Source organism: Triturus cristatus, chromosome 3_1, assembly GCF_964204655.1.
Source record: "Triturus cristatus chromosome 3_1, aTriCri1.1, whole genome shotgun sequence".
In the NCBI taxonomy this organism is placed as follows: domain Eukaryota; kingdom Metazoa; phylum Chordata; class Amphibia; order Caudata; family Salamandridae; genus Triturus; species Triturus cristatus.
The window spans coordinates 806,970,502-806,992,856 of record NC_140583.1 but is presented as its reverse complement, the minus strand read 5'-3'; the positions used below and the strand labels follow the sequence as shown (position 1 = coordinate 806,992,856).

The following is a 22,355-nucleotide window of genomic DNA, read 5'->3' as shown; positions in this document are numbered from 1 at the left end:
GATAATCCTTGTTAATCCCCCTTAGGAGGGGATGTATGTTGTTTCACCAAATGGTGTACATACTTGTAATTGCATGACAAGTATGGTTTATGCACGCTCTGTGTGAAAGATCCATACGGGAGCCCTGAGTTGGTTATGGTGACAAACTAATGAGAAAGGTTTTAGGCCTGATGTGTTCATTGGGAAATGCTATGCCCGATGTCTCAGGTCTGATCTGTTTATTATAAAAGATTACAACAAAGGCAATAAGTTTAAATTATTATTATGAAGACCATATGTCAAAGCCTATATGCATTTATGGCCGGATTGTTATTACTCTGTGTCAAAGCCCTTAGACAAGTATTTTGTCACATGGAAGTTCAGAGATTACCATAGTAGGCCAGGGCATTGGTGCTAGTTACTCCCTCTGAGAAGCCCTGAAGGTACAAGATGGGCGCTGTGATATTCCCTGCTATTTCCTCTTAGGAGGGGTTTCTTATTGTTAGTTTCAAGTGTAGTTTGGTTCGTATTTGATATTTTATGACTGTTCTGACTAAAGGAGGATTTGCGGGAAAATCTGTGCTCAATACAGTAGGTCAGAGATGTTTATGGTGACAAACCAAGATTAAAGACCATAGCTCTATTTTGATAATTGGCAAAATGTATGTCTGATGCCTTAAAACTATTTATTACGAAAGGAGGTTACGACAAAGGCAGTAGGTCTGACCTTCTGAAAAACATATGCTGGAGCCAGTAGGCCTTTGAGGCATGTATTAAAGCCTGTTGACAAGCATTGTATTACATGGAATCTCACAGATTACCATAGTAGGAAAGGGTTTTGGTGTGGTTACTCCCTCTTGCACACCCTTGTGTGGAGAGTTTACTCTTTGATAATCTTTGTTAGGTCCTCTTAACTTTAAGGAGGAGTTTCCATTGTTTTGTAACTGTAATTTTATTTTAATGACCACACCCGAAAGTTGCCTTTCGGGTAAAGCTTGCACTAACCATGGTGATAATCCAGTGATAAAAGCTGCAGGCCTGATTGGTTCATTGGGAAAATTATGATAGGTTACACCAAAGGCAGTGGGGACGACCAGTGGCAGCTCCTCTGCTAAGGCGGAGGAACGTCGCCCCACTGATATTTCAGCAGTGCATAAAAGAAAAAGAAAATGATAACAACAGGACATTATTATCATCTTATTTTTCTATGCGGCACTCGGAATTTGGGCAGGCTGGGTTCTGTGGTGCCAGAGCAGAGTGAGGAGTGCTTTGCACTCCTCTAAGTGCACATGATGGTTTGGCTGGCCCTTTTGGGCCTGCCAAACCGTTATGTGCACTTAGCCTGTTCTCCACGGGGCTGTGTTGCACAGCCCCATGGAGAACATGCACAGCCTTCCAGGCACTGCCTGAACAACCAAACCAGCCGCTCAGACCAATCACAACACTGCTTATGCAGCGTCGTGATTGGCTGGGAGAGTCCGAAAGCCTGGGTGCTTCCAGTGCTTGCAGCAGATCTGAAGAGGATGGAGTAGAGGCGTGCGGCAGCGTGGCACAGCGGAGAAGGAACCTTTATTTATTTTTTAGACATTCCCCTCACTAGCCCCATTTCATGGCAGCCACCACTGCGAATGCCACATTCATTGTGAAAAACATATGTTAAATGTAATAGAATTTTAAGTATGGGTTTTATTAGACTCTATGTAGAGTATACACAATACCATTCCAAGGTTGCCGTTGCTGGTATATTAAAGTTTTTTCTACCTATGTTCTTTTAATTTATCTTATATGTGAGTGTTGAATTTGTATGATTTGTTGGGATTTGTATGCTCTGTTGATGAGGGAGCGAGAATACAAGAATGAGCCCGTGAGTGGATGAATGGATGCATGGGTGCAAGAATGATACACGGGCTGCATGTATGATGAGCTGAGTGCCTAAACTCACCAGTGATGAATATATACTCTAAATTATAAACCAGAAATACTAGCATTGCCGGGTTTTGTGTTTCTTGTGCCCGTGACTCTTTTCGACTCACCTCCTGTCACTTTGCCTCCTCATACCTTGAATCATGGGCTTTTCAAATGCCCACCCATCAATATTTGCGTGAAGGCCAGATCTTACAGCCCTAGTTTCCTGTAGAATATTTCCAGTGCCCGGTACTCTTTTTTTTTTTTTTTTCGGATCATAAACTTTGTTTTTATTGGCATTTATATTGCATAGAAACATTATTACATTCATATATTGCAACACAGTGCCTGGCACTCTTGACCAACTCCACATTTTCTTGTTATTTCCATTTTTAAACTGTGTTGTAAACCCCTTGCCACTCTGGGATTCTGGTCAGATAGGCTGCCTCCTTTGTTTTATTTCCTTGCTGCTCTTTGCAGCATTCATGGATGCGAGCTATTTATCATCCGAGTGGCTGCAGTTTGTTTCTATGGGTGTAGATTCCCCAAAATGCCAGGGGTCAGACCCATTGTTATATTCGTTGCCCCTAACACCCTCGCATTTTTTGCCGAGTGTTGTCCACTTTACACCAAACTTGGGGGGAACTACGTCAAAATTCAAGACTTGAGCCCACTAAATGTAGTACAGATTGATCAAGCAGTTCCAATGGTACATGGGTTGCACCCCAAACTTCGAATTTCTAAAATGCTTTGAATATGGAAACCCGGACAAAATCTCACCAAGTTCAATGGCCCAGTAGCCTTATCGTCATTGTGTGCAAATGATGTCGGTATCGGATTCATTCACATATGTCAGTTATGTATATTTCTGTTTTTCGCTTGCAGTGTCTGGAAATGGCGAATCCTTCGACAAACAATTAGCATTTTTTTTTTTTTAAATGCACGCGTGTTGTGGATACTCTCTCCCACTATGTTGCAACATAGGGGGAAAGAGTACAAAAACCTTAAGTAAAGGAACACGGAGTGGAAGCTGATGGTGCATGAGGCACATGTGGGTGGGCCTTGGCCGCCCAAGTTAGCTGAACGCTCAAAGACCTATCATCCATGCTGGGGATTGATATAATAGCACACCTACACACATCCCCACAAGATGCCCACGCACTCGCCCGCACACTATCAGAATTGCAAGTCCATTATCAGATACCCTAACCCAGCATCAAACGCACACAAGCACCTACCGTCAGACACTTAAAACACATCGTCATACACCCATGCATGAACAAAGACACCCATGCACAGAATCAGATACCCATACACGCCATCATACTCCTGTGCACATCACTCAACCACACCGTCAGACAAGCAAACATACCATCGGATTCCCACACATCCAATGTATCAGCTTAACCTCCAGCAAGCGTACATCATCAAATGCCCCCATAAACCATAAGATGTCAACATACACCATCACCTGCCCATGGTGCCACAATCAAATTATCACACATAGGTACCCCCAGTCTCATTTGTCACCACCAACATCATCACCTAACTTAAACTCCCATCAGTGCCACCCCGTACATCTCCATTGATACTCTGCACATAGTAGTTTTACTAACCATGTTTAATAATTAATTAAAACAAACAGTACTTGAATCATGCTGATGTCAATAACTATGAACATTTTATTCATACTGAGAGCCAAAGAGGAACTTTTACATTTCCCCAAAATAATAACACTATGATTCTCAATGCTTCCTTGTCAGGAAGTGGGGGTGGAGGTGTCACTTGTTATTTGGACCTTGACGAGTGCAGGGGAATGATACTCCAAGCCCGTTCATGCTGAGTTTTTTTCTGGAAAGGAAAGGCTGGCGGTCCCTTCAGAGTGCCGTCGCCGTCTGCACTAAGGTTTCACCTGCGCTGAGAATGCATTATGCGATCATATCCCAACAATTGATATAATTCCAGCAAGATTTGAGCTCTTGCATAGTCTGGAGAGAGGGTGACCATCTAGGATATCTAGGTATTACTGTTTTTACTAGGCAATTGTAATACAATGTTGCTGCTGCCGGGATCTTGCTACACGGAAATCAATTTTTCCTTGGCAAGAACCACTTGTTTCCTTTGGATTTGTATTGAAGGACATTGGGATTAACAAGAAGTGTTTCAGAGAGTCATGTTGTTGGTTGAAATGAAATGTGTACTATTTTTGAAAACTTACATAAGGACTCCTCTGAGAATGGAGATTGTTGCATTTTACTAGGAGTTATCCTGTGACAGATCAGTGGGGGATTCTTAGCCTGGGCAATGTTACTTATGCTATGTATGAATGTAAACATATATGGTATAAGAGTTCTGGTATGCTTACACAAATTGCTAAGACTTAAGAAAGGCAGCTGAGCTTTAATATTGTTGATTATCTTGCAGTGCTGCAATAGTCAAGTAGAAACTATAACTCGTTGTCAACAGAGAGGGCATAGTGATGAAGCTTGAGGAAGTTATCCAAGTCATAGGAGAAGCGATAGTCAATATGTATTTTAAGTACTCATTATTTACATGTTCAATTATTTTTTATCACTGTGGATCTTAACTACTATAAATGTCTACTTAATCATTACTGCAATGTGCGGACCCCCACTGAGTCAAAATAGGAATTCAGGGACCCTGGTCCAAGCAATTTCGATGATTTGAACTTTAAACCAATACACAGAACTCATGGAAGTAAATATTTATCAAACAAATACACAAATGATTAAATCATTTATTTAATTAAAAAAACAATATAAAAACATAAAAATGTGTATTTTAATGGGAAGGTTAGAGCTTTTCTAAATTCAATTGAGGCCACCCATCATACATACTATATTCTGTTTAATGCACTTGCACTGCTCCCATAAATCAATCTGAAGATAACTTAATTTTTAACCTCCAATTTCAAATTTTTTCACATTTAGAGAATTGTTATAATTTTCAATTTTACATTTTATTTCTTTATTTATGTATACTTTGTCAATCTTTTTATAATTTTGTATTTGCAAAGCAGTCGTGGACCCCTTGAGCAAGTGTCATTGACCCCCAAGGGTCCCCGGACCACAAGTTAAGAACCACAGATTTATTACACGTGCGGCAGCAAAGAGAAGAGAGTTGGTTCTGGCTGTCAAACCACATCCCCTTCCCTTCGAATGGGAGCCATAGTCCTGGGAAAGTGGTGTCACTGCAGTCAATTTATCAGAAAGCAGAATGAAATTGCTCTTCTAAAACTGGTCTTTTTTCCCTTCTCCAAAAGGTACTTTTTGATGAGGTGGATGGATATATGACGTTTCAGCCAATGAAAATCCCAGAATGCACTTCAACTTATCAAAAAACCTGTGTAATCTGCTACCAGTCTGCATAACTTTAAAGGTAGTCCTGCCCTTGTTGCCAAGTGTGCCAAGTTCATAACTTGGGCTGAAGTCTGAAAATTCAGAACATTTTTAAAAAGTTTGAGCTCACTATAAATGCACCCCTTTATACACAATCTTACACCAGTCTACTCCTAAAACAACAATATTGTGTGCACATATTGCATTTTTTTATATTTATATTTTAAACGGTGGTCAAATATGTCTGTAGTTTGCCTCACTTTTTCTGACTCTCCGGTGGTGCAAACCTCTCAACCATATCTATGAGGGGAAACGGCCACTACAACACGGCTGTTTCCACGCATAACCATAACCACGCAGGCATTACAATGCACGCGCGGTTACAACGAAAAGCCTTTACCACGCATACCTTTACTACGAAATTCGTAGTAAAGGCATGTGTGCTAAAGTAAAAAGAAAAAAAAGGGGGGCTGGGGGGTCTCACCCCCCCCCCCAAAAAAAAGCGTGGGAGTAAAAAAGAGGGCTTGGGGGGCACCCACAAAAATAAAATATAAAAAATCTGCACTTGATTCCGTCAATTAAAGAGAGAGGTGGAGGCAATCCACGTCGTTAGAGGAAACGGAAGGACACTTCCACTTTCTCTTAACGACGTGGAACGTCACCAAGGAAGATCGAGGAGAGGTAAGGAGGAATGAGGGGGTGGTGTCACGCAGGGGTAAAATAAAAGGGTAGATTTTTGTGCGATATCCTTTAACAAGAAAATACCATTAACATGCATAATTTAACAACGAAAATCATTGTAAAAGTATGCATGTTAAAGGCATTTTCGTGGTAAAGGATATGCGTGGTGATGGCATTCGCGTTGTAATGCATGCGTGGTAAAGGCATGTGTTACAACGGAATGCGTTGTAAAGTCATACATTCATCTATGAGGCCATGCAAAGCAACTTTGCGTGGTTTACATGGCCTCACAGATGTGGAGTAAGACAAAGAAGCTCATGTCGCTGCCTTTTCTAACCCTGTGCCAGGGAGGCGTTCCATGGGCGTTGCAGTGGGTTTTCTCACGCAACACCCATGGATTTTGACGCTGCCCTAGATTTACTTAATGATGTAAACCTGGGGCAGTGCCAAAATCTTACGCCTCCCCAGAGCAGACGTAAAGAGGAGAAATATTTTAATTTTAACTCTTTCTAGTGTACATTGACAGAGGAAAACACCTCTCGGGATTATTTTTGTGCGGGAAGCTGCCGCTTCCTGCACAAAAACAATCCTGCATGCAACGCAGACACCCTTGCACCATGACACAAGGGGGCCTGTGTTGGCGCTAGGCAGAAAATTGTGAGCCAGCATAGAGGGAAAAGACAGGAATGCATTGTATTTCATAAATATGGTTAATTCCTGCTCTTTCATGTTGGCGCAGGTGAGCGCAGCAAGAAGACTTGCGGCCATGCCCTATGCCAATTCCCCATAAATGAGGCCCTCATTTGATAGTTTGTGAACCAGCAACAAAGTCCGCAAACTAAAGCAGGGTGACCATGGGTCCACACGTTTTATAGTTCATGAACCCCAGTACAGAGTCCACAACAACAGAAGAGGACCAAGGATGGGTCGACAAATAACCGAGTCCTCAGGCCCTGTATCGGGGTTCGTGAACTTCAGAACCTTGCCACGGGTGTTGGTGTATGACGGGGTTTGCAAACTCTGGAATAATTTTGTGGAACCTGCATGATTAACATTTTTTAAAATTTTATTTGGAGGGGAATCCTTTGGGTCCCTCCCCTTCCCTTTTGGAAAGACACCTTCCTCCTTTACTGTATTGTATTTCTTTTCCGGACGTGCGGAAGTGCCCTGCATTCTGTAAAAGCAGCAGCATGAGCACATGTTCTCTTGTGGCCAGCCAATAAAAAAACCTCAAGTCTGCAAACTCAAATTCGAGTTTATGGACCAAAAAACTATGATGTTTGCCCTATTTATTAAATTTGAATTTGCAAACTTTCCTCGAACAAAAAGTTCGATTACAATTTGCAAACACTAGTCCATGTATCTCTATAATCTAATTCTTTCAATCACACTGATACCCTTTTCTAATGCTAATTTATCTAAAAACTACTGACCTGTTTTGCACCAAACAAAGTAGCTCCCCCCACTGAACCATTTGTGTGAGTTGTCTTAACTTCCCATCGAATCCAATGGTGGGGAAGTATTTCTTGCCCTCTACTTGCCATGTCCAACCACTGAGAGATTTTGCCCTCCGAACTGCATTTCCTCTCTCCATGTTCACCTTTGCATTTGTTCATTTGCAAGGTGGCAATGTGTGCCCTGAACCACCCTCCAACCTTTGCCCAAGGGCGGGTGTGTACATGTGTTCCCCCCACTCCACTTTGCCAAAAGCTGGTGAGTGGCGGTTAAACAATGCTTCCAGATAGGTTAGACGCCCCCTGGTGTTTGTAATCACGAACAAGGCAGATGCTTTTTTCATAGCACACTGATCAGATTATGGGGATGGCTGCAGTGCCTAATTTGAGCCCGTGGTTTCCGGCGCTTCTAAGTGTTTTGCCCAGAATCACAGGATGTTGAGCCGAGCCGAGACTTGAAACAGGCTCCTCAGCTTCTCAGCCACAAACACGTAGCGTTGGCATATGCACACTACACACTCTTCTCTCTCTGTTGTATCTGAGATGGAAGCGATTTGTGGCGACGTCCCTCCACTCACAAGGCTCTTTCTTTTGTTTTTACTTTGACTTTCCGTCTCGAGGAACTCTCCAGAAAGTTCTGAAAGCCCTTAGGATTCACGGCTGAAATTGGCTCAACATTCGGTCTATGTTGCAATCTCCCCTTTCCTCGCTCTCGCCCCCGCCCTGCTGTTTGGTGTGATCTTGTTTAAAGCATCTGCTAGCGTGTGCTCACCCTATACAGAAACAATAAAAAAATATGGAAATAAAGGAATTGGCAGAAGTCTGGCAGGACCAAAGCACAAACAGTCCCTGGGTGTTGCTCCATAAAAAAGAAAGCGTCACCATTCTAAGAGGAGCTAATCTTTGCTCTCAGAAACAGCAGGTAACGGATGGGACAAGAACACTCACTCCCCATGTCACCCCCTACATGCTTCCCAAGATCCCCGCCTACTACTGCTTTTTAGGTCGAGCCTGGGCACCGCATGCGTTGCTCTGTGAGGCATGCTGTGTTCAGGTAGGGACTTGAAGCTCCACCCACTCTCCGCCCATATTTTTCATTTGCGTGTTTCATTGTCCGTTGTAAACTCTGGCTGTTCATTGGTCAATAGCCTTAGTAGTCCCTCCTTAGTACCGCTTTGTCTTATTTTGTAACCTCTCATGGCGACACGCCTTGTTAGTCTGTAAGCTTTATTACAGCCTCCCAGCACTAATTTCTCAAATTGCTTTGTCCTGTCTGCTGTTGCAGGCAGGACCCACTCTCTCCTAACGCTCTCTCCTAACCTTTTTTAAAAAATATTATAGCACGAACGCATTTGCAATAGATCTCAAATTTGCTAGAGTTTAAGCTATCGGCATTGTAAATGACAATGCCTTTTATATATCTGTTTTAAAAACAACACATAAATAAAAGGCATTGTCATGTACACTGCCAATAGCTCAAACTCTCATAAATGCGAGATCTATTGCATTGCAAATGCTTGTTGCTTTAGCAGTTTAAGGCCATGTTCACTCACTCAATCAATCAATAGATTTGTAGAGTGCTTCTTGTCGCCTGTGAGGGTATCCAGGCGCCAGGGGTATAAAGCAATATACAAATAATCATACAACTGACGTAATCAATTACACTTCTGCCTCCTATTGAATTGTAGATAAGAGGCCACAATGTTTGGTCATACCTTGTACGTGGCTACTGACACCCATAGAAATTCGTGTTTACTGCAGGTTTAGATGGATGGGTTTGTTTTTATGGATATTTTTCAGTTCCTCTGCTGGGAATGGCGCCTACTTTTGAGCCTGTCCATGCTTTCATAGCTGTGTACAGGAAGGTGTTTACCTATTTATTTTTTTGTGGTAAGAGGTAGGGTTTGACAGGGTCAGACTGGGACAGAAATTAGACCCGGGCACCAAAATAAAAGAACCCCCATGCCCCATTAGTGAATCATATAGCTAAAAAGTACCACACATTTGCAAATCAGAGCAGGTTTGAACTTGTAAAGATATGCTGTACAGATATTTTGCAAGGTAGTGGAAAGTGTATGCATCTGTGCTTGCTGCAGGCAATATTTGTGGCAATATCGGGGAAATCGACAGTAAAAACTGCCCTGCAGCCCAAAAACCGGCCCACACACTGACCTGTCGGACCAGCCATTCTGGCACTGCCTGATTTCCCTATTGGCCAGTCAGACACTGGGGATTGACACATTTGGATAATACAGTTGCCATATATTGTGGATCAAAGTAAGCAGAGTCCAGACTAACTATGTGGACCGAGAGAGATAAATGACATAGTACAGAGGAAGCAGGTGTTTTTATATTTTGAGCCATAAGTGAAAATTCTGCCATTCCTTCCTCACACACCAGCAAAAGCTGCACCCCTCAATTACGTGCCCTTCCAAGGGAATGCATCTACTACTCACCACACAAGAACTCTATTCTGAGTCCTTTACCGAGGATCTATAGGTATGGGGTGTGGATTGGTATACTTTAACCCCTCTCTTCTTCTTGGATAAGGTTAAAAGATGATCCTCCACCATCAATGACATAGACCTCAAGTCCTCCGCTTTTTTGTTTTTAACATGTTCATCCTTTCTGACACAGAGCCATCTAGTGTATTTACTCAGATCAGTTACCTCCAGAGAGGGTTAAGCTGGAGACCAGGCAAACAGGAAGAACAGGCTAATTAGTAGTTAAGTTATAGCCACCAATATATGTGCCAGAATATGAAATCTTTAAAATTGTGCTACCATAATATCAGGAAGGTAGGTATACTTAAATATAGATTTGCAATACTTAACTCCACATCTAGGTACCTTGATGATATCTTCAGAATTCAAGCAACTGGATGCTGGACCTGCAAATTCTCCATGCCTGGAATTTCACTCTGCCACTGGGTTGATTTTGCCTGTCAAGCATTTTGGCATCACCAACACATTGAGGTCTGGGCAGATCTACCAGAAGTTCTTAATTAGGTCTGCCAGAAATATGCATTTCGTTCCTCCCAACTTATACTGTATTTCAGTCACGCTGTCAATCTTCAGAATAATACAACCCTTTGACTTGTTTCTCGTCCAGCATTTCACTGCAAATGTAACCACCAGCGTATTCATGCCTCCTTATTGCACTCTTGCAGGTTCTTTTTCATTCTGCTTTCTCCATTTCTCACCAAATTACTTTATTTTCCCTGTTCTTTCTACCTTTATGCCTTCTCTCTCTTGCTGTGAGGCAAAAACTGACAATGAAAAATATTTTTGGGTCCCAACAAATATGTGCCAGCGGCCACCAGCACAAATTAAGCACCATGTCTCTATCTTCATCCTCTGATAATCTTGACCGAAGAAACATGGTGAGTTAATTGCTAGGCATCCTCCCTAATGTCCTTCTGTCTCTCTGTGTCCATCTGTTGTCTGACAATGTGGGTCCTGTAAGATGTGGCATCCTTAGGGTGGTCTTCCCCTGGACTTTTTGCCTTTTACCTCCACGTTTTGCTGATTCTTTTTGTTGGCCTTAGAGCTCTGAGCACATTTTACCAGTGCTAACCAGTGCTAAAGAGCATGCATTTCTCCCCTAAACATGATATTTGTGTATACCTGATTGTCATATTTGTTGTACTGGTAAGTCCCTTGTAAATGGGTATATCATATACCCAGAGCCTGTACTTCAAATGCTACTAGTGGGCTGCAGCACAGATTGTGCCACCCACAGAAGTAGCCTTTTAAGCCTGTCTCAGGTCTGTCACTGCATTGCCTGTGTGTGCAGTTTACTGCCACTTTGGGTAGGCATTTAAAACTTCTTGCCAAGCATTAAACTCCCCTTTTATTATATATAAATCACGCCTAAGGTAGGCCCTAAGTAACCCTAAAGGCAGAGTTCTATGTAAGTAAAAGGTAGGAGATGTACTTGTATGTTTTGCATGTCCTGTTAGTGACAAACAGCCTATTTTGGTTTTCACTATTGTGAGACCTACCCCTCTCACAGGCCAGCATTTGGACTTCTTTAATACTCTTTTAAGTTATAATTCCCGATCAGAGAGGAGTAGCTTTTTCAAGTTTCATATTTTTGATATAGAATGATGAATCCTATCTACTGATGAAGTTGGATTTAACCTTACTGTTTTAGAAATGCCACTTTTAGAAAGTGAACATTTCTCTGTACTTACTGCTCTTTGTGATTGACAGCCTGTCACCAATACATGTCTGGGTTGGGCGACAGCTACACTTTTGTGCATTTCCTCTAGAAAGCCACAAACACAGGAAGTTTAGGTTCGTCTGCATTTTGAGCACTCATCTGCATTCTGATGGGTCTTCCTGGGCAGGGAGGAATGGGAGGGCCTGACACTTACACTTCAATAGGTAGGGTCCTGTCCACACACAAAGCACTGATTCCCCCCCACAGATAGCCTGGCAGACAGGAGTGGTTTGAAAGGGATCCTTGGGCACTTGAGAGAGTTGCTTTGAAGTCACCACCTACATCAAAGGCACTTTTGGGTATGGGTACTGGGTCTCTGAACCCCTGAAATCAGACACTCCTGGATCTTGAACTGAACGTCTGTCAGAAGGACTGCTGTGCTGCTTAAAGGACTAAACTGGACTGCTTTTCTGGAAGGACTGCTTTTCTGCTTGTAGCCCTGCTGCCTGCTGCTCCCTCACTCTGCTGAAGGAGAGCTGGACTCTGCCTCCCCTTCATGTGATCTCCACAGGCTTGCTTCCTGTTTTCTGAAGTCTCAGGGATACAAAAGACTTCCTGCAATTTTGCTGGTACTTCTGGACTCTGCCTTCTGTAAGTTCTACCCTTGTCTGAGGTGCCCCCCTAAAGTTCTGGGCCTCGGAAGTGGGTTCTGCAGCTGTTTTCTGCAAAGCTGACCCATCGTGACCACTGAGCCTGTCAGAACCGACTCGTCGCCCTTCGATGAAGAGGCTATTTGGCGACAGCAGTTCCACATCCAGCGCAGCCTCACGACGATGCTCTGCCTGGCTCAACGACAACGCATAGACTTCACTTCAGCGAAGCTCGATGCCAACGCAGCGCCCCTGACTGCATGGAAAAGATTGACGTATCGAGCCCTCTACATCGCCGCTTTGCTCCATCCGAGGTACTTTCTCAGTGGACACTGCATGGGTCCAGTAGACGGCCTGCCCTCCGTCGGGGTAGGCCTGAACTTTGGATTTGCACTGGTCCCTCGCGACCTCTAGTAACCTTTTGACCGCTAGTGACTTCTAAGCACTGTTTTTGCATTCAATTTTTAACAATTCATATCTTGACTTCTACTGATTGGATTTTTGTCTTGTTTTACTCAGATAAATATTCTTTATTTTTCTAAACCTGTGTGGAGTCTTTATGTGGTGTATTAGTTGTGTTGCTGGGTGCGTGTTGTACAAATACTTTACACATTGCCTCTTTAGATAAGCCTGACTGCTCTGTGCCAAGCTACCAGAGGGTGAGCACAGTTTATCTTTTAGTGTATATCTATCTGACCTCAACTAGAGTGGTGGTTCCTGCCTGGCCTGGGTGAATACCTCAGCCAAACAGGAATCCCATTCCTAACTGGTCCTTAACACATTTCTGTCAGTGCTGGACTTGGACCCACCTGCCCATGTTGTCTCTGTCCCCCTGGGCTCTGCAACCATTCCTCCAGCCTCTTGTATACCCAGTATCCCAGACAGTCTCTGCACCCCTTGTAAGTGTACACATGGTGTATGTATTATATTGTGCTCCTGTAATGTATCGTTTATTGTTTCCATTATCGCTCATCACTGCCAATCACTAACTACATATCTCTAAATGTATTAGTAAAACATTTGATGTGTTAGGCCATACTCTGTGCAATGTTTCTTGTCAAACTCATGCTACATTCTCCCAGGGCCTCTTCTCCAGAGTGTGTCTGTCTCAGTGCTTAATTTGTAAAAAAAAAAAAAAAAAGTGCCAGGGCCCCTGCCAGTAGGCCACTGCAACTTGCACCCCCAATTGCTCCTGCCAGTGCTGCCAATGACAGTACCTACACAACTACTAACTATGGCACTGCTACAAGTGTGACCTTTCAGACTACTCAATGCCCCCAAAGCTATAAGAATGGCTTGTGCTGCAGGTAATAATAGTTTTGAATGTGTATTGAATTAATAAACAACTGTTGTTCTGCTCACAGTGTGGCAGCAGTCATAAGTGCTGGTGTTGACAATTAAGTTCTGAGTCCTGAAAACCACTGGCTCAAATTAAGCACTGGATCTGTATCAGTCTGTCCTGTGTTAGTGTAGGCCCTCAACATAAGATACTCAGTCTCAGCCCCACCTCCCCAGAGTATGTATGTCTGTGTCAGTCCTTCCTATGATACTGCGACCATTGAACACATGCCACTGATTTTCCCAGCCCAGATACCCAGATTGGTCTGTCTGTTTTTTTATAATTCATGCGTACCCTGAACACATTGCGGAGGTCCCTCCGCCTCTGTGAGCCTCTCTCCGTCCTGGCTCGTTCTGGCCTATAGGGCAATCAGGCAATGCTTGATGGGCTGTCCTAACAGGTAAATGTGCGGGCCACTTTCTGGGCTGTTTGTGGGCCGGTTTTATGGTCTGCTGGTCTGTTTTTTTACTGTTGATTTCCCTGATATTAAAACAAGCATTGCCTGCAGCAAGTTTAAATCCATTAAGTCTTTTAATACGTTGCAAAACACACAGCGTGTCTTTACAAGATCAAAACTTCCCCAATTTGCAAACGTGGCCCAGATTTTAACTATAAAGTTCATTAAAGGGGGGCACTTTTATTTTGGTGCCCGGGCCTGTTTTCTGTCCAGGTCCGACCCGGTTTTTGTTAGGGTAGTGCGGGCCCTGCCCACTGCTGCTCTCAGCCCACTTCCCCAGAGTATGTCCGTCTGTGTGTCAGTCCATCCTGTGCCCTGAACGCATGCCGCGGTGGTGCAGGGACCGCCTCTCCTTCCTGTCTGGGGACTGCTCTTCTCTGGCCCGGGCCTGGACCTGGACCGCGTCCCATCTGATCACACTGCCTCGTCCTGGCCTCTTTCCTCGCGCCGCCCTGAGGGGACCGAGCAAGGCTTTCGGATGAAAGTCTGAGATTAGCGCGTCCAGCCTGTCTCCGAACCCACTCCCTCTGCTGGCGCCGTGCCGACCGAGCTGTCCTCTCTGCAGCCTCACCCTCAACTGCAGAGACGGCTTTAACGAAAACACAGATCGCAGGAGGGGCGGAGGGGACCAATGGAGAGCGGGAAGGGGAGGCCAGTGGTAGAGGGGTCTCTCGCGCTCATGCCATTCCACCCTCTCCTTTCTCCCCCCCCCCCCTTTCTTTCCCCCCCCCCCCTACTCTCTCCCTTCCGTTGCCTCTGTCACATCCTGAGTCCCGGCTCCTCCTCAGGGTCCCCAACCACGGGCCACTTGTAATGCCCTACAAACCCGTGGGTTGGCTAGGCCAGCGATGGTCCTAGCAACGAGTCAACTGGCCGCCCTGTGTGACGAGTCCTGCCCCCTCCCCACACAGCAACAACAATGCGGCGCATTTTTTTTTTAAAGAGCTCTACTGAGTTTTCTATATAATGGGGTTCTGTAGAGGGATGGGATAGGGCTGCAGCATTCCTCAACAATTACGTGATATTTATCATTGGAAAATAGATTTAATCTGTATACACTTCGTTTCAAACTGTCTTCTTTTGTGACCCCAGACAGAACAAACAGAGCATTAGAACAAACATAAACAGATCAGCCACAAAAGACAACACAACAATGTAGCGAACACTGAACATTCCTTTAAAAAATGGAACAAACGATAAAGCAAATTCTGGTAATGTGTATTGGAACTGATGTTTCTCTATTCCAACATTTTTTTAGTCCAAAGCGACTCACCCATTCTATGTCTGTGGGTTTTCAAAGCACAGTGGGTGTCTATCAACGTGTTTTATCCACAATACATCCAGAGGTAGTCCGATAGAATCCAGATATATAATTTAGAACGAATCTTCTGTGCTCGCTACATTTTTATGTTGTCCTTTTGTGGTTGATTGGTTTATTTTTGTTCTAATGCTGTTTGTTCTGTCTGGGTCACAAAAGAAAAACACTTAGAAAGAAATGTATACATATTAAATCTGTTTTTTCAGTGATAAATAACAGTTATTGTTGAGAAATAATTTGTGCTTAACTTGAGACGGTGGTTTCCGGTGCTGAGCATCGGCACTTAATTGTCCACATCAGCCCTTATGACGGTCTGCCACATGATGGCACTGTTTGTTTCATTTACAAATTAGCACAACTTCAGTTATTTATTAATTTAATATATATAAAAATGACTAATACCTGCCACCAAAGCCATTGGTATAGCTTTGGGGGCCTGAAATAGTCTGAATTGTCCCATTTGTAGGACTGCGATGGCTAGTGTTGGTACGGTCTTTGATAGAGAAGTGTGGCGCAGCAGCCAGGGCGGCTGACTCCAGAGCGCGGGGCTCACGGTTCAGTCCCCAGCGCCGGAGGCAGATCAACTCAGCATCATGTGACTCCGGGCAGTAGCTCACTTAATCTCCCCGATGGCCCCCAGCGCCTTGAGACCCTTACAGGTGATTAGTTTGCGCTTTACAAATGCTGTGTATTGGTAGAGATGGCAGGGGCAATGGGTGGTGCAAGCTAATGGGACCTCCTGACTAGGGCCCTGGCACTTATTATTATTTTTATTTTTTTACAAATTATTCACTGGAAATGATGCAGTCTCAGCCCATCCGTGCTCAGAACCCTTTCTCTTATATAGTACATTGTGCCCAGGCTCTGTGGGGTTACTTCCCCACTTTTGACCATTTTAGTGAATTGTCAGCATTAACATCGAGTAACCGAATAGTGTCGGTATGAGCCATATTTGTCATTGGGTTATAACATTTAAGAAAAAACCGAACGTGGTCTAAATAAGAGTCCGCTGACTGGGCTGGGTGGGCCAAAGACGTTTGGCCATGAGGTCACGAACACAACACTGATGAGAAGTAGAAAATACTGAGGTTTAGGCATCATCAGTACATCCACCAGTTTCACATTTACTGTGGAGCAATCCGTAAAGGAAAGAAACACTCCACTCGCCTCTCCATCAGGCCTATCCTGATAGAGCCTCATGATTATCTTAGAATTCAACAATCCGACAGTTTACCCAGAGAAAAAGGCTTCTTGCACAAATATTCTATGTACCCTTGCCTCTCACTTCCTGGGAAAGGCCAAAGAGCTACACACTTTTTCTGAGTTCAGAAATGAGACGAAACAACAAAAAAATTGATACAGATTTGCTGGCAACTGAAATAACAAGCATAGTGGCTTCCTCCACACCTCAGAGTAGTCTTTTAAAGAACTGATGTTACACAGCAAAAACTCAGAATTGCTAGGCCGCTCACGCTCCCTTGCAAGTAAGTAAGTCAGTAAAAGACTTATAAAGCACGCGAATGCTCGAAGGCGTCTTGGCGCTAGCATCAGACAGCGAGCCCAGTAGGACCTTCAAAGAAATCCTAGTTATTAAACATATCATGGAGGTAGCAGTAAGGTTCACCAATGTTTCTTTCTGCACTTGTACCATGACAAATTAACTCAATTGTGCATTCATTAAAGCACTTCTAACGAAACCAGGTCTTGGTGCTACTAAGCATGTAAATTACAGACCAGATAACAAACTGGAAAAACTGATAGAAAAAGCCGTTCATACTCAAATGCTGGAATTTACTGAAAAGATGACACTCTTTCCAATGTGCAGGCAGGCTTCCACGCCGTCAACAGTTTCAAATCTGTCCTAATATCTGCCTTGCATTAATTTAGAGAACAGACTACACCCAGTGGAATTATCCACTGATTCTTCCGGACCTCTCTTCTGCATTCAATACTCACCAAGATTGTGTGAATGGACTTTATCTGGAAGCATAAAAAGTATTCCTAAAATTGCAATGGGTTGCATACTTCACAGCAACACTTCTCCGACACCCTAAACCCTGGGATCACATTATCCTTTCTCTGTTAAATCTGCTTAAGCTTCCAGTTAAATGCTGAATCACTTTTAAGGCGCTGTGCATGCCATAACATAAAATAAAATGTGTATTTGTAAAGCTCACAATCACCCTGAAAGGTACCCGGGTGCTGAAATAACATGTTTATTGTTACCCAACTCAGTGGGGCTTATTTGGCCGAGCTCAGAATGATGAAAGGCTGAGTGGGCTAGCTGTGATTCGAACCTGTGGCGATGACGTCAAACACAGATCCCTGGAGTAGATGCATTAGTCCACTGATCCACCACCCCTGGCGCGTAAGACACCTTGCACTCCAAGGAATCGAATCACAGATACACCAGCGAAAATTAAATAGATCCTAGATGTAGCCTACACTCCAAACACACTCAAGCTAAAAAAGGTGCCACGCTTCAAAATATCAATGAATATCAAAACATTATTCCTTCTCGGTCCAAGCCAGCAAACTTTGATTTTTTTAGCACATTCCTCCAGCTTTTTTCGCTTTTATGTACCTAGTTTGCAAGCAGTTTCAGACCTCTGCGCACTGACAGCATGAAAAACACCTTTAGTGCACATATTTTCACCCTATACAACAGGTCGACTAATTGACAAACAGCAGGTGGCGTATTTGTCTTGTGGATCAATTCAGCTTAAAACCGTGCAAGTGGCACAAAGGTGCAATGTTGGACACAAAGTGGCCTCATCCCACCTACATGTGAGATTTAAAAAACATTACAGATGGGCTGGCAAGCAGCCATGTGGCATTGCAGCCAACAAACTGGACAGGTTTAGGCTTAACTCTGACCATAAATAAATCCGCTTTAAAGTGTGCCTTGGAGCCTGCAGACCCAGTTACATAATGTTCAGAAGTAGAACACATGTAAATTGTACTTACTGTAACATAGACCAAAGTGCTAATTGGCTACATAGCAGTTTTCCAAAGACTGCACAATGTGTGAACATTAAATTCCATCTCTAGAATTAGAAATAACATTTCATTCTTGTGATAATCCACTAAATATTGAAATGTTTATTCAGTGTTAAACGTTGTTGTGTTCTGTACAAATACCTCAGTAATAATTTCTAGAAAGGTTAAACATTTCTGCATAACGAACCTGGCTTCCAAACCAGTTCAGCAGCCCAGGAGCCTCCTGTGGTGACTGAAATTAGGTTTCCTGAGTCTCAGATCTCTGGCTAGAAATGTATGAAGTTCCCTCATTAAATCCTCTGCCTGGGGGAAGGTGCCCCTTTCGGAGAAGCAGAACCGCCAGCTCTGAGCCAACTGTCAGAAGAGGAAGGAAATATTATTACAGAAACTAGTGGGCAGTTGTGGTGTCAAAAGGGCTTACTGGGGCAGCTTCCAACACCAAGACAGGCAGGGCCCTGTGTCATCCTCATTCACCTCTCAAAAACAGGACAGGACATAGTGGGGAAGGGTGTTTGATGCAAGCCTCCCCATAGACACACTGAGGGGCATATTATCAATGATATGCGATGATTATCGCAAAGCGCGCTTAGCGCTGTTTATTTTATCGCCGGCTATCGCTGGATTTCCTCGCCGTGATAGCACGGTATTATCAACGCATATCGCAAAGGTGATAGGAAATCCAGCAATAGCGTGTAAAACCAGCAATAGCGTGAGAATTCCAGCGCTAAATTAACTGCGCTAAAGAAAAGCTTGCTAATAGGCAAGTGTGTCCTTAAGCTAACAATCGACCCCCTATTGAAAAGATGGTTAAGTCAAGTATTTTTCAGGCGTTAAATTCCAGCGATAAGCGCGGTTAGCGCGACTTTTCTTATCGCTTCGTGGGCATTGAGAATAAAGGGAAGTTGTGTTTGCGACTGTTTCTATGGAGTTTAAGTCAGGAACGCCTACTTTGCATGTCATTAGCGATATATATCGCTGACATGCAAAGTGGAGATAAGACAGCTGCTAACTCAAGGAAACACGTGTTAGCGTGTCCTTGATAATAGTGCGATATTTAAATCGCCGCTTTTCGGCTGAAAACGGCCGCTAAAGCGGCGAAATTGTGCTTGATAATATGCCCTTGAGTCTTTATTCCCAGGGTGAACATGGATAGGTGACCTCTTTGACGGCACGCTCTGTTTGATGATTTCAATAGTCAAGACCAAGGGAGGACTTGGGAGCCCAGACAGTAGAGCTTACCAGAGCCTTCCCTCTACCATATCGAAATAGGCTTTCTGGGATACCATTGGTCACTAAACAAATGGAGTACTGAAAGTGCTGTGTAGGAACAGTGCAATGATGTGTCTGTGATGGGGCATAAGATTGCCACTCATCACAAACAGGTTCCAACTACAAGAAGGCTGTCCAACACCTGGAAATCAGATTGCTGCTAGAACTTGACTAATATCCCAAGAGCCGGTGGGAGGTGTTCTCCTGTTACCCGAGGAAGGGTGGAGGGAATACCGCTTACTCTTGACTCTCTAGAGCTAAAAGCCATTTGTATCATTGGCAGAGACATGGAACTCCTGAAAGTCCTCAAGAACAACAGGACTAAGGAGATATTGTAAGAACAAACAGAAGGTCAGTGGGATTAAACTTCGGCAGCAGCTCCTACTGAAGAAAGTGGTTGGGAAATCTGCTCTCAACTGCTATCTGTGGCCTGGCACTCCTTGAGCTGGTGCGGAAAGGTTGGTAACTGTAAGAGTTATTACAAAGAAGATAATTAGCAGTTTGTAAAGTTGTGGAAATATGTACTTTTTACGCATTTTAACACCAGGATCAGGTGCCAAGGCTACCCAAATTAAGGTCACTTATGGTGGCCAAGATTTCTTGGTTCGTCCCATTCACATCTTTTTGAAGTGAAGTTCAGGGTTCCAGAAGGACTGTGGAAACCAGGTATGTGACCTTACAGAGCCCTGTCAGACTGCTGCTCCCCGTGCCCCACTGAAGGATTCCAAGCCCTGAAAATCTGAGTAGGTCACTGCATGAAATGATGGAATAGAAAAGCATGTCAAAGAGCCCCCTGCTGCGAAACAACCTCAGAACTACAATTTTCAACTTTGTCCCATCCTGAGCGTATGCCGGCAAAGCTCTATGCTTCTGTGTGACCTCAAACGTGTGTCAAATTCCAAAGTGTAGTCACTAATGCTTTGTGGTGTAAGAGGATGAAGGGGATCATTAAAGGTTGCTGCTGCCTGTTCCAGAACTTTTTGAAATTCTTCACACTTCTGTTTTGCTCAGTCCTTTGATTCCTTTTATTCTCACATGAATTCATATGTTTTCTTGCTCCTATCAGTAGGATTACCATCCTTGTAAAGTGGTTTGGTAAGTGAGCTGCTTGTAAGGCATGGACATACCTTAGGCACACTTCAAACCGAGCTTCATCAAGAAGGAGCTTTAGAGGGAAATATAAGCAATAAAGGGCGCCCTCCACTCAACAGTACCATATACAAACAAGCATTTCCAATGCAATAGGTCTTGCAACTGCGAGATTTGGAGCTATTGGTATTGTAAATGACAATGCCTTTAATTTATTCACAAGCATCAGGCATCAGACATCCACAAGCATCAGACATCAGGCATAAGACATCCACAAGCATCAGACATCAGTCATGAGACATCAGGCATCAGACATCCACAAGCATCAGACATCAGTCATCAGGCATCAGACATCCACAAGCATCAGGCATCAGGCATCAGGCATCAGACATCCACAAGCATCAAACATCAGGCATCAGACATCCACAAGCATCAAACATTAGGCATAAGACATCCACAAGCATCAGACATCAGTCATGAGACATCAGGCATCCACAAGCATCAGACATCAGGCATCAGACATCCACAAGCATCAAACATCAGGCATCAGACATCCACAAGCATCAGACATCAGGAATCAGACACCAGGTATCACACATCAGACATCACACATCAGACATCAGGCATAAGACATCAGGCATCAGACATCAGGCATCAGACATCCACAAGTATCAGACATCTACAAGCATCAGACATTAGACATCAGGCATCAGACATCCACAAGCATCAGACATCCACAAGCATCAGGCATCATGCATCAGGCATCAGACATCATGCATGAGACATCCACAAGCATCAGGCATCAGACATCAGGCATCAGGCATCAGACATCAGGCATCAGACATCAGACATCATGCGTCAGACATCATGCGTCAGACATCAGTTGTCAGACATCAGGTGTCAGACATCAGGTGTCAGACATCATGCGTCAGACATCCACAGGCATCAGGCATCAGACAGCCACAAGCATCAGACATCCACAAGCATCAGACATCAGGAATCAAACATCCACAAGCATCAGACATCCACAAGCATCAGACATCATGCATCAGTTATAAAGGTCTGAAAGATACTTCATATCGACACACTTATGCTTACTGAAGATTCACTGTGTGTTGTGTGAGACCTGGTAGAAAATGAACTGAAGAATACACCTGTAACTGGGCCAAGGCTAATATTCAATCTATTGTGTACTGTCAGTAAGTTAAGGCAGAGTGGAACATTTAAGTCACATCTTTGGCAGTCTGCCACAACTGGCCAGGAACAATTCAAAGAGAGAGGAGGTGAAGCCGACGGGAACTCAACGCCCAGCTTCTGCAGCAGACCTAAACTTTTTTAATCCATGCCGGGAGATAGCGAGCTGCCCGCCCAGGGTCGAAGTTTGTTAAGAGGTGGAGCCAGGGGTACGCTTTGTGAGTTCTTTCGAGCCTTCAATAAGTGATGCAATTGATTAATTCAATGGTTTTCACTGCCTGACCTCAGAAGGATAAAAGTCAGAGTCATCAGAGCTGGTAACAGAGATTTGAGGAGTCACATTGGTATAACGTAGGAGTGGGAAGTAAGCACGCACCACCTCTCTTGGTGCACGCCTTCCCCAAGCGCTTTTAAAATGTTTGAGCTCGGCTGGCATGCGGTAGAGAGATTTCTTGCCAGCCTATCACGTCCGACAAGCCGTCAGGGCTGGGGCAAGC

At 43.9% G+C, this 22,355-nt stretch overlaps 1 protein-coding gene across 1 annotated transcript in view; it reads right to left on the bottom strand.

The window, feature by feature from the left end:
- The window catches only part of LOC146861083 (twist-related protein 2-like), a 35,972-nt gene that overhangs the window by 1,797 nt on the left and 11,820 nt on the right, over positions 1 to 22,355 (bottom strand). The window lies entirely within an intron of this gene.